Genomic DNA, 13848 nt, shown 5'->3' with positions numbered 1-13848 from the left:
GTGCCCCACAAGGTGTAATCACTTGGCACCAAGTGATTACATCACACACACACCAGGTGATTACACCTCACTCACACACACACACACACACACACACACACCAGGAGCTATATATATATATATATATATACATATATATACATTACAGTGTGGTCTCACCAAGGCCCTATACAACTGTAGTAAAACTTCCCTATTCTTGTACTCCAATCCCTTTGCAATAGAGGACAACATGCCATTTGCTTTGATAATTGCTTGCTGTACCTGCATGGTAACTTTCAGTGATTCGTGTACAAGGCCTCTCTGAACACCAACATTTTCCAGTCTCTCACCGTTTTTAAAAAATACTCTTTTTCTTACCAATAATCTGCTTTTCCATTGGCAATAGGAAAGTGAGGAGAGAGTATAAAATAAATTTCTTAACATAATGTTTGTGGGAACACAGAGTCATACAGTATAAAGGAGGCCTTTCGGCCCATCGTGTCTGTGCCATAATGCTTTACCTCACGGAGTGTCTAGGCACATCCCAATGCATCTTTTAGGGGACAAGCAGATACTCATTTGTCATGGAGAAAGGCACAGAGCTACGGAGAAGAAAACTGGGCAAAGGAATTAGTCTCAGACTGATCTAGCAAAGGGCTGGCACAGAGACAATGGGCTGGATGACCTCCTTTCCCTAAAGCCCCCCACCGCCCGATTGTCACCCAGAAGGACCGCTAAGATCCTGCAAATAACGGCTGGTGAAAATTTCCATTAAAAAGGTCCAACAAAATACCGCCCGGCGAGAAAATGGACCAAGTTTCTCGGCGGTTTCAGGCGAAACTAGGTAAAACTGACCGGAATGGACGGTAAGTACTCAAAATTTAGTCTGAGGCTGTGGTTGGGCCTAGGGAGGGGGGATAACTTAAAAAATATTTTTTCAATTAAACAAAAAATAAAAAGTTGTAAAACATTCTCAGGACACTTTTTACCGTAATCACCGTTATAGAATTTAAAAAATAAATGTCAAAAAAACCTTGAGCTTACCTTGCTTTGCAGGGTGCTCACCGACCGCCCAGTTTCCGGCAGCTTTTTGTGGACGGTTTCCTCGGCGGGACGTATGGGTCCCCATTGAGGCCAAACTTGGATCGTGGCGGTTTTCTCGGTGGTGCACGTGGGCGGTTTGCTCTCCAGCGCTATTTTCAAAACGTCGGCGCAACTCTTTAAAAAAAATAAAGAGACAACTTTCGCCGGGCGTTTTTTTCACCAAAAAAACGGCGAAAATGCAGTCAATGTTATTGACTCTAACCCTTCTAATAAAAGAATCTGCTTAGAGGCAGATATCATCAAACTCTTAAGAACAATGAATCAAACGACTAACCCACAAAGACAATCAAAGTGGCCCCATAGCAACCAGAACCGCTCACCATTCTTTCAATCTCCCCTCTAGTGTTAACTTGTGCACGGGCAAGAAAGAATGTGCATTTCTATAGCGCCTTTCACATCCTCAGGGCGTCCCAAAGCACTTTACAGCCAATGAAGATCTTTCTAAAGTGCAGTCACTGATGTAATGTGGGAAACGCGGCAGACAATGTGCGCACAGCAAGCTCCCACACACAACAATGTGGTAACGACCCAGATCATCTGTTTTTTTTGTTATGTTGGTTGAGGGATAAATATTGGCCCCAGGACACTGGGGATAACTCATAGAAACATAGAAAATAGGTGCAGGAGTAGGCCATTCGGCCCTTCGAGCCTGCACCGCCATTCAACAAGGTCATGGCTGATCACCCACCCCAGCACCCCCCCCCACGCCCCCTCCACACCCCCCGACCCCCCCCAGCCACAAGGACCACATCCAACTCCCTCCCGAACACATCCAATGAACTGGCATCAATGACTCTCCGCGGCAGGGAACCCCACAGGCCAACAACTCCCCGAGTGAAGAATTCTCTCCCAATCCCAGCCCCAAACAGCCCACCCCCCCATCCCAAAAGCGCGCCCCCTCCCCCCGGCTCCAGACCCACCCAACACCGGGAACACTCCCCCCCGCACCCAACCCGTCCCATCAGAATCCTACCCAAATGCCGAACACCCCCGGATGTCGAGCCCCCAGCCCCGGCCACCCCGGAGCCACGCCCCCCGCGATGCCAACCACACCACATCCACCAACTGCCATCTGCGCAGTCAACCCGTCCACCCCACTCTGAACACTCCCCGCACCGAGGCACAGAGCCCCCAGGCCCGCCCCTCCAACACACTTCGCCCCCCCCCGACCTCCGCTGCAGTGTGGCCCCTCCTGTCCCCCGCCCTGGGTTTCTTCACCACTCTCCCCTCCATTCCCCGCCACTGTCTCCCCTCCACTTCCCTCTGCCTCCCCGCACAGGCTCCCATCTTAGGGGCGGTAACCTTCTGGGACAGGGAATCCCCTGCTCTTCTTCAAAATAATGACCGTGGGATCTTTTACGTCTGCCTGAGAGAGCAGACGGGGCCTCGGTTTAACGCCTCATCCAAAAGACGGCCCCCTCTGACAGTGCGGCGCTCCCTCAGCACTGCTCTGGGAGTGTCGGCCTAGATCTATGTGCTCAAGTCCCTGGAGTGGGACTTGAACCCACAACCTTCTGACTCTGAGGCAAGTGCGCTGCCCACTGAGCCACAGCTGACAAAAGGGGCCTGAGGCTTCCTTGTGAGGCCGGGACCAACATTCCTGTAATATTTGCACGTGTGAGTATGCTCACAGGTTTGTAGGGCTGTTGAAGTCGCTAAAAACAGCGCTGGACCCTGACTCCGTTAGGTGTGTCGAGGAGGCTCAAGCACGTGGGGAGATCCTGTCCGTGATAACTGACACCCGTCCGGACGGAATTCCTCATCGGCGCCAAACCCCGGAACCTCCCTCGGGAGCCGGCGCCTCACAACTTGAGCTGCCTCGGGGAAATCCCCTCCGTGCCTTTCAGTTCTGCGCGGAGGGGTTTCCTGTACGGGCTGCTCCTGCACACTCTCAACCTTGCCATCCTCGTCTGCCGTCCGGACACGCCACGGCGCACCATCTTGCCGTCCGGAGGAGGCGGGGGTCCCCGATGGAGTGCACTCTACGCGGGAGTCCTCCCACTATTTATCGGGGACTTGGCCTGGAGGTTGGTGCATGGAGCAGTCCCGTGCAATAAATTTTTAAGCCGGTTCACGGGTTCGCAGGCCGCCTGCAATTTCTGCGGTCTGGAAGAGTCAGTGTTCCATGTTTTTATGGAGTGTGCGAGGTTGCAGCCCCTGTTCCATTATTTAAAGGGGCTGCTCCTCAATTTCTGGTTGCACTTCAGTCCCACGCTCCTGATCTTTGGGCACCCTGTGCGGAGGGGAGCGGGTAGGTCCGAGGGCCTCCTCGTAGGACTGCTCCTGGGCACGGCCAAGGGGGCCATCAGCCGGTCCAGGCAGCGGGCGGTCGAGGGGGTCGTTCAGCCCGACTGCCCGCCTCTCTTCCGCGGTTACATCCGAGCCAAGGGTGTCCCTGGAGATGGAGCACGCGGTGTCCACCGGTACGCTCGCGGCCTTCCGCGAGAGGTGGGCGCCGGAGGGACTGGAGCACATCATCACCCCCGGCAACCAAATTTTAATTTGATTTGATATCTTTTAAAGTTTAATTTGTTTAATTGCCAGATTTTTAGTGTCCCCCTCCCCTTTTATAGGGGGCACTTGTAAAATTTAGGATTTTATTGCCCCCAAAAAAAAAATCACAAAAAAAAAAACCCAAATTTTTTTTTTTAAAAACACAAAAAAAGAAACCAAAAAAAGGACAGTTGAAAAGTGGCTGGAGTGTTCCCCAGATTAGGGGGCACTTGATTTAATGTGAATTATGTTTTATTCCAAAAGAGTTGTAGGGCTGTTGAGTTGGGAGGGGCTTAGCCAGTCACGTGATGTTCACAAGACTCAATAAAACCCCAGCCAGTTGGGTTCGGGGGATCCGCGATGGGGCAGGTGGTTGTGAGCCTGGTGGATGAACCGGTAATGTGTCGTGTGATTGTTAAACCTTTGCTAACCAACTAGTTCTTAATAGCGATGTGCTGCTATGAATTCTTAAGCAAAGAACCCATGAAGCAAATACATTACACACTCCCGCTCCTCTTGACCCATGAGGAACCTACGAATTATATTCGTTGAACATTGCTGTTGGGCCACGACCCCCACTCTGCCCTTCTCTGCCCCATGCCCCCCCCTCCCCCTCCACCCTCCTCCGACAGGACTGACGTGATGGATAAACCGTCTGTGCTCCTCCTCAATCAGACTAATCACATCAACCGATGCCATCGGCGCAAACACCTGCCTGACAGGGCGGGAAGGTGGCGGGATCAGAGGCGGGGGGGGGATAAGCGACTGGCCTGATTTTAACCTATTCCCCGCCCCGGTTCACGCCAGGCTGGTGGGGGAGGGTGGAGAGTTAGAATCGGGGCCCGTGAGTCAGTGATAGGCCACAACGCCCTCCTGGTCTCCAGGAAAGATTGAACGGGTTGGGATCCAACCTTTAGGAGAGACCTGACAGAGATCTTTAAGATTAGGAAAGGATTCACTGGGTAGATGTAGAGAAGATGTTTCCAGTTGTGGGGGGCGAGGGGAGAGACCAGAACTCGGGGCCATCAATATAAGACCGTCACTAATAAATGGTGACCATGAAACTACCGGTTTGTCATAAAAACCCATCGGGGTCACTAACGTCCTTTAGGGAAGGAAATCTGCCACCCTTACCCGGTCTGGCCGATATGCGACTCCAGACTCCCCCATCATCAGAGGCGGCTCCTCGAACGAGGATGACTTGCTTCCACATGAGTTCAATGAAGGACCCGATGTTCCAGTCCTGAACTCCAGTTGAGGGGGTGGAAGATGCCTGTGTGTGGATTTTTTTAACGTGGGGTGACCGTTGCACACCAGCCACCACATGGGGCTTGACAGAGCGAGGTCTTGGTCCGGTGGCAAGGGTTAACCAGGACGACTGGAGACCTGCTTTGCTGCACGGACCTAGTGCGCGCACACATATCGCACAGTGTGGGCTGGGCCCATGCTGCCCCTGGGCCCTCGGCCCTTCTGGGCCCCGTACCCTCATTCGCCGCCCCTCCGCCCACCATGTTCCAGACCCACAGCAACGTGGTTGGCTCTTAGCTGCCCTCTGAAATGGACACTCAGTTGTACCAAGCCGCGACAAAAGGACAGCGGTTCAAGGCGGCGGCTCACCACCCCCTCCTCAAGGGGCAACTGGGCATGGGCAATAAATGCCGGCCTCGCCGGCGATGCCCACATCCCCGCGAACGAGCAGAATTAAGCCAACAGGAAATTCCGGAGCGACGTCTTTACCCAAAGGATGTCACAGGGAGTGGCTGACACCAATAAGCACAGATGCATTTAAGGGGAAGCTGGATAAGCAAATGAGGGAGAAAGGAACAGAAGGTTACGCTGATGGAGTGAGATGAAAAGGGGTGGGAGGAGGCTCTGTGGAGCATAAACACCGGCACGGACCGGTTGGACCCAATGGCCTGTTTCTGTGCCATACGTTCTATGCAACACTGTGCTGTTTGCCTCCGACGCTCCTCAGGAAATGGATGATGGGAGTAAGTTGTCCCCTTTTTTCTTTTATTTCCTCCCTTATTTTGCTATTTAAAAGAGTTTTATTTCTGGCCTCCATGCTGCTCCCCAGACCACTCGCCCCTCCTTTTATGGCCCCGACCTGCGAGCTGGCGCAGGAGGGCGTCGGCAGCGAAGAGTGACGTCCATCAAGGTCCAGGTCGGTGATTGGAGCGCGGGCAGGCACAGCAGGAGCGGCGAGGTCGGGGCGACGGAGTGGCGAGAGATCGTGGAGGGACGTGATCGGGGCCCAGTGGAGGCGAGGGCCCAGGGGCAGCACGGGCCCAGCCCACACTGTGCGATATGTGTGCGCACTGGGTCCGTGCAGCAGAGCTGGTCACCAGTCGTCCTGGTTAACCCTTGCCACTGGACCAAGACCTCGCTCTGTCAAGCCCCGTGTGGTGGCTGGTGTGCAACGGCCACCCCACGTTAAAAGAATCCACCCACAGGCATCTTCCACCCTTCAGGATGTAGTTCGGGATCTGGAATATTAGGTCCTTCATTGAAACACCTGTGAACTCATCCCTTTTTGGCGTGGAAGTAAGTCATCCTCGCTTCGAGGGATCGCCTATGATTACGATGATTTTGCTTTTTAAAATGGTTTTACTCCTGGCCACTCATTCCAATCCCTCTTTCCCACTTGTTTAAATGTTTCCCTTCCTGGTTCACGGTGATTGTCCATTGGTTAAGAGATACAGCAACAAAGATTCGAGAACCTCCCACTCCAGGGGCTTGAGCACAAAAATCCAGGCTGACACTGCAGTGCAGTGCTGAGGTAAAAGATCCCACGGCACGACTTCGAAGTTCTCCCCCGGTGTACTGAGGCCAATATTTATCCCTCAATCAACATAACAAAAACAGTTTGCCTGGTCATTATCACATTCTTTATGCAAATAGTGTCAGCCGTGGCTCAGTGGGCAGCACCCTCGCCTCGGAGTCAGGAGGTCGTGGGTTCAAGTCCCGCTCCAGGGTCTTGAGCACAAAAATCCAGGCTGACACTCCCAGTGCAGTGCTGAGGGAGCGCTGCACTGTCAGAGGGGCAGTGCTGAGGGAGGGCTGCACTGTCAGAGGGGCAGTGCTGAGGGAGCGCCACACTGTCAGAGGGGCAGTGCTGAGGGACTGCAGCACTGTCGGAGGTGCCATCTTTCGGATGACACGTTAAACCAAGGCCCCGTCTGCTATCTCAGGTGGACGTAAAAGATCCCATGGTGCTATTTCGAAAGAGAGCAGGGGAGTTATCCCCAGTGTCCTGGGCCAATATTTATCCCTCAATCAACATAACAAAAACAGTTTATCTGGTCATTGTCACATTGCTGTTTGTGGGAGCTTGCTGTGCGCAAATTGGCTGCCATATTTCCCACAATACAACAGTGACTATATTCCAAGAGTAATTCATTGGCTGCAAAGCGCTTTGAGAGGTCTGGTGGTCGGGACAGGCGCTATATACAGGAGCAAGGATGTCTTATTAGTTATACAGGGCCTTGGTGAGACCGCACCTGGAGTATTGTGTGCAGTTTTGGTCTCCTTACCTAAGGAATGATATACTTGGCACAGAGGAAGTGCAGCGAAGCTTCACCAGACTGATTCCTGGGATGTCGGGACTGTCGTATGAGGAGAGATTGGGTCGACTGGGCCTGTATTCACCAGAGTTTAGAAGAATGAGAGGGGATCTCATTGAAACGTATAAAATTCTGACAGGGTTGGATAGACTGGATGTGGGGAGGATGTTTCCCCGGGGCTGGGAAGTCTAGAACAAGGGGTCACAGTCTCAGGATACGGGGTAGGAAATTTAGGACCGAGATGAGGAGAAATGTTTTCACTCAGAGGGTGGTGAACCTGTGGAATTCTCTACCACAGAAGGCTGTGAAGGCCAAGTCACTGAATATATTTAAGAGGGAGATAGATAGATTTCTAGACACAAAGGGCATCAAGGGGTATGGGGGAAAAGTGGGAATATGGTGTTGAGATGGAGGATCAGCCATGATCATATTGAATGGCGGTGCAGGCTCGAGGGGCCGAATGGCCTACTACTGCTCCTATTTTCTATAAATGCAAGACTTTCTTTATTTCCTTCCTAGAATGATACAGCGCAGAAGGAGGCCATTCGGCCTATCGTACCTGTGCCGGCTCTGTGACAGGGCGATCCAATTAGTCCCAACTCCACCCCCTCTTTCCCCAGAAGCCCTGTAAAGGTATCCCCTTCAAGTATTTATCCAATTCCCCGTTTGAAAGTCACGATTGAATCTGCTCCCACCGCCCTTTCAGGCAGCGCGTTCCCCGATCACAACAACTCGCTGCGTAAAGAAAACCTGTCTCCTCATCTCTCCTCTGGTTCTTTTGCCCATCACCTTCAATCTGTGTCCCCCTGGTTACCGACCGTCCCGCCACTGGGAACAGTTTCTCCGGATTCACTCGATCAAAACCCATCGTGATTTTGAACACCTCGATCAAATCTCCCTTTAACCACCCCTGCTCTCAAGGAGAACAATGCCAGCTTCTCCTGTCTCTCCAGGTCACTGAAGAATTGCAGGAAAATTCTGCCCACACTTGGAACCGCCGGCTACTGATGAAGGACAGAAAGGTAACTCGCCGAAGATTGTGATCTAATAATAGCAACAGGCTCAAGGGCAATTTATTAACAAGCATCACCCTTAGCAATATACTTGCTCCCCACTCCAAAACCTTCCCCGCGTATCTGTGTGATTTGGTGATAAGATGCACAAGCCACTAAGGTGTAAGAAACATTTCTTTATAATGTTACTGAGCATCCGCTATTTGTGACTCAGGCTTTGGTGAATACACGGTTGTATAATCAGAAATATACAGTAAATAAAAGTACAATTGACAAAACAGCAAGCGTGAAAAGGAAAGAGCGAGTCATGGCGGTCTGGTAAATTGGAATTATCGATAAGGGTTGGATTTAGCCCAGCAATCTGAGTAAACGCAGGGGCTCCAAAATTGCCCCTTCCCTTAAGGCCTATTACCACCGGGAAATCACCCCTCTTGGGTGCCAGGCCGCTGGCCCGGCCGAACCCCTCCCCGGTGGCCCAGTGCGCCGAACGTTAAAAATCGCGCCCTTTAAGTGGAGGGGGCGAGTCGTGGTGACGCGACGCCGTGATGATGTCATTAGCGCTACGCTGATGACTGACAGCGGTGGCCACTCCCCCCCACCGCCCCACTCCCGTCCCCGTTATATGTCCGCCGGAAAAAAACCAAAAGGCCAAAAAGCGGAATTTCGCTTGAGAGGCCACCGCGGTGGTTAAAAAAAAACCCACCGGAAACTGGGGTGCAGGTGCCTCGTTTCCAGCGGTGGGCAATTTCAGCCCCCTCAACCCACCCCCCCCCCCAGGATCTTTCCGTCACTTCTACATTCCCGGGCAATGCCTCGCTCCCCGTTCCCGAGCGGCTCACTCCGAAGCATCCCCATGAGATCCGAACTGCAGTACGTTCCAGAGACTGCGGGTTACGGGTTTGCACCAGAGCATGTCTTCAAAGGCCACCCAGAAGCTCTTGATCCTGAAGACGTAGACAATGGGGTTGACCACCGAGTTGACGTGGGACAGGATGACGGTGGCCAGCGACAGCGAGGCCGGGACGCGGCAGTCGGGGCAGTAGAGCTGGACGCAGTTGAGGGCGTGCAGGGGGATCCAGCTGAGGGTGAAACAGAAGAGCACGATGAAGAGCGAGGAGGCCGTCCGCACCTCCTTGCGGAAAACCTTCCGGCGCCGGGCCTCGGCGCTGATGTTCACGTGCCGCTCGGCGATCCGCCGGATCTGCTTCTTGACCTCCAGGAAGATCTTGCCGTAGATGACAAACATGGCGAGCAGCGGCAGCAGCATGCAGCAGATAAAGTTGAAGTAGACCATGTAGGCCGCGTCGATCACGTTGCCGAAGAGGCACCGCTCATCGGCCACGCTCTCTTTGCGCCAGCCCATCAGGGGCACCAGCCCGATGAGCACCGCCAGCGCCCAGGAGGCGACGATGGTCAGGCCGGCGTTCCTGGGCGTCGCCAGGGCCTGGTAGCGGAAGGGGGCCAGGATGGCGACGTAGCGCTCGACGGCGATGGCGAACAGCCCGAAGATGGAGGCCTGGGTCAGGACGAGCAAGGTGCACAGCATCAGCACGCAGAGGTTGTAGCGGCACAGGGGGAGGCCCAAGTCCGAGAGCAGGGCGCACGGGATGGCCACCGCCCCCACCAAGATGTCCGCCACGGCCAGCGACACCAGGAAGTAGTTGGTTGCCGTCCGCAGCTTGCGGTTCCTCACCACAACGAAGCAGATGAAGAGGTTCCCGAGAATGGCGAAGAATGCCGTCAGCAGCTCCGTGATAAAATACCCGACCCGGACGCGGAGGAACACGCTGGTGCAATTGTGGTGAGACAGGTTAGCCGCGCCGTCGGCATCAAACACGTTCATGGCGGGATGAGAAATCGGCGACTCTTCCACTGCCTCCGTCATCCGTCTTAGTTCATGGTATCTCTCAGTCCGTCTGCTCTGTCTTTGGCCCTCCCTGATGTTTGCGCAATCCGCCGCCTTCAAATCTTCAGCGGCAAGAGTCAGTGGCTTCTATTTCGCCTGAAAGACAGAGAGGTTTTAGAAGAATGAAACTCACATTCCGAGGGGGTGAAATTTGGTCGCGCCTCTGTCACAGCGTTAATCCAGGCGGGGCCGCGGAATTCTGCGCCGGGAAATGGTTTGAGCCCTGAGTGTGGGGCGGAACGCTAAGGGAGGCGTTGCTCATCTCTCTGAGGGCGCTAGGCCGGCTGAGCAAATAAAATCCCGAGCTAACGAGCCAGCCTCGGAGTGCCCCGAGAGAGGCTTCCCCCGGGAGGGGGAAAAAAAAAAACCAAAACAGTCCCAATACATTCATCATCATAGGCAGACCCTTAGAATCTTAGAAGACTTGTTTCCACTCGGAAACTGCGTCCTTAGGTGGTTGAACAGTCCAATACAAGAGCCACAGTCCCTGTCACAGGTGGGACAGATAGTCGTTGAGGGAAGGGGAGGGTGGGACTGGTTTGCCGCACGCTCCTTCCGCTGCCTGCGCTTGGTTTCTGCACGCTCTCGGCGACGAGACTCGAGGTGCTCAGTGCCCTCCCGGATGCACTTCCTTCACTTGAGACGGTCTTTGGCCAGGGACTCCCAGGTGTCGATGGAGATGTTGAAACATAGAAACATAGAAAATAGGTGCAGGAGTAGGCCATTCAGCCCTTCGAGCCTGCACCACCATTCAATAAGATCATGGCTGATCATTCACCTTAGTACCCCTTTCCTGCTTTCTCTCCATACCCCTTGATCCCTTTAGCCATAAGGGCCGTATCTAACTCCCTCTTGAATATATCTAACAAACTGGCATCAACAACTCTCTGCGGTAGGGAATTCCACAGGTTAACAACTCTCTGAGTGAAGAAGTTTCTCCTCATCTCGGTCCTAAATGGCTTACCCCTTATCCTTAGACTGTGACCCCTAGTTCTGGACTTCCCCAACATCTTCTGCATCTTACCTGTCCAGTCCCGTCAGTATTTTATATGTTTCTATGAGATCCCCTCTCATTCTTCTAAACTCCAGTGAATGCAGGCCCATTCTATCCAGTCTCTTCTCATATGTCAGTCCTGCCATCCCGGGAATCAGTCTGGTGAACCCTCGCTGAACTCCCTCAATAGCAAGAACGTGCTTCCTCAGATTCGGAGACCAAAACTGAACACAATATTCCAGGTGAGGCCTCACCAAGGCCCTGTACAACGGCAGTAAGACCTCCCTGCTCCTATACTCAAGTCCCCTAGCTATGAAGGCCAACATGCCGTTTGCCTTCTTCACCGCCTGCTGTACCTGCATGCCAACTTTCAATGACTGATGTACCTTGACACCCAGGTCTCGTTGCACCTCCCCTTTTCCTAATTTGTCACTATTGAGATAATATTCTGCCTTCAGGTTTTTGCCACCAAAGTGGATAACCTCACATTTATCCACATTATACTGCATCTGCCATGCATTTGCCCACTCACTAACCTGTCCAAGTCACCCTGCAGCCTCTTAGCATCATCCTCACAGCTCACACTGCCACCCAGCTTAGTGTCATCTGCAAACTTGGAGATATTACACTCAATTCCTTCATCTAAATCATTGATGTATATTGTAAATAGCTGAGGTCCCAGCACTGAGCCCTGTGGCACCCCACTAGTCACTGCCTGCCTTTCTGAAAAGGACTCCTTTATCCCGACTCTCTGCTTCCTGTCTGCCAACCAGTTCTCTGTCCACGTCAATACATTACCCCCAATACCACGTGCTTTAATTTTGCACACCAATCTCTTCTGTGGGACATTTTCACAAGCCTTTTGAAAGTCCAAATACACCACATCCACTGGTTCTCCCTTGTCCACGCTACTAGTTATATCCTCAAAAAATTCTATAGATTTGTCAAGCATAATTTCCCTTTCATAAATCCATGCTGACTTGGACCAATCCTGTCTCTGCTTTCCAAATGCGCTGCTATTTCATCTTTAATAATTGATTCCAACATTTTCCCCACTACCGATGTCAGGCTAACCGGTCTATAATTACCCGTTTTCTCTCTCCCTCCTTTTTTAAAAAGTGGTGTTACATTAGCTACCCTCCATCACTAAAAAAACAGATTATCTGGTCATTACCACATTTCTGTTTGTGGGAGCTTGCTGTGCACAAATTGGCTGCTGCATTTCCTACATTACAACAGTGACTACACTCCAAAAAATACTTCACTGGCTGTAAAGCGCTTTGAGACGTCCGGTGGTCGTGAAAGGCGCTATATAAATCCAAGTCTTTCTTTCTCTCTACTTGCCGTGGGATCTTTTCTGCTTGACCTGAGAGAGCAGACAGGATCTCGGTCAACGTTTCATCCGAGAGACGGCACCTCCGACAGTGCGGCACTCCCTCAGTACTGCCCCTCTGACAGTGCGGCGCTCCCTCAGTACTGCCCCTCCGACAGTGCGGCGCTCCCTCAGTACTGCCCCTCCGACAGTGCGGCGCTCCCTCAGTACTGCCCCTCCGACAGTGCGGCACTCCCTCAGTACTGCCCCTCCGACAGTGCGGCGCTCCCTCAGTACCGTCCCTCCGACAGTGCGGCGCTCCCTCAGCACTGCCCCTCCGACAGTGCGGCGCTCCCTCAATACCGTCCCTCCGACAGTGCGGCGCTCCGTCAGTACTGCCCCTCCGACAGTGCGGCACTCCCTCAGCACTGCACTGGGAGTGTCAGCCTGGATTTTTGTGCTCAAGTCCCTGGAGTGGGACTCAAACCCACGGCCTTCTGACGGCGAGTGTGCTGCCCACTGAGCCACAGCTGACCATCTGCCCCCGGGGAGATCCAGACTGCTGTGTGCCCACTGCTGTCCTGGGCGAGCTGGCCAAGGGTCAGAGGCAGTGACCAAGTTCACCAGCTCCCCAAGAAAACGACCACAGCTAAATCTGCTCCATCGTGGGCTCTGCCTAAACCCCGCCTGCACCCCAGGAGAAATTCTCCCTCCTCAGGGAAATCCAGCTCAGATCCTGCATTACACTCATCTGCTCATCTGTTGCTGAAGCCCTCATCCCTGCCTTCGATACCTCCAGACTTGACTATTCCAACGCACTCCTGGCCGGCCTTCCATATTCTACCCTACGTAAACCTGAGGTGATCCAAAACTTGGGCTGCACCCGTGTCTTAACTCACACCGAGTCCCACTCACCCATCGCCCCCTGTGCTCGCTGCCCCGTGTCCTAACTCGCACCGAGTCCCGCTCACCCATCACCCCCTGTGCTCGCTGACCCCGTGTCCTAACTCGCACTGAGTCCCGCTCACCCATCACCCTCTGTGCTCGCTGACCCCGTGTCCTAACTCGCACCGAGTCCCGCTCACCCATCACCCCCTGTGCTCGCTGACCCCGTGTCCTAACTCGCACCGAGTCCCGCTCACCCATCACCCCCTGTGCTCGCTGACCCGTGTCCTAACTCACACCGAGTCCCGCTCACCCATTGCCCCCTGTGCTCGCTGACCCGTGTCCTAACTCGCACCGAGTCCCGCTCGCCCATCACCCCCTGTGCTCGCTGACCCGTGTCCTAACTCGCACTGAGTCCCGCTCACCCATCACCCCCTGTGCTCGCTGACCCGTGTCCTAACTCACACCGAGTCCCGCTCACCCATCACCCCCTGTGCTCGCTGACCTACATTGGCTCCCGGTTCAGCAACGCCTCAATTTCAAAATTCTCATCCTTGTTTTCAAATCCCTCCATGGCCCTCGCCCCCTCCCTATCTCTG

At 53.5% G+C, this 13848-nt stretch overlaps 1 pseudogene; it reads right to left on the bottom strand.

The window, feature by feature from the left end:
• Positions 1-8930: 8930 nt before the first annotated feature.
• LOC139239072 (adenosine receptor A1 pseudogene) overlaps positions 8931-13848 on the bottom strand; it is a 30089-nt pseudogene continuing 25171 nt past the window's right edge.

This window comes from Pristiophorus japonicus, chromosome 26 (assembly GCF_044704955.1).
Source record: "Pristiophorus japonicus isolate sPriJap1 chromosome 26, sPriJap1.hap1, whole genome shotgun sequence".
Lineage (NCBI taxonomy): Eukaryota > Metazoa > Chordata > Chondrichthyes > Pristiophoridae > Pristiophorus > Pristiophorus japonicus.
The sequence above is the reverse complement of the archived record's forward strand: the minus strand, read 5'-3'. Positions and strand labels throughout refer to the sequence as shown.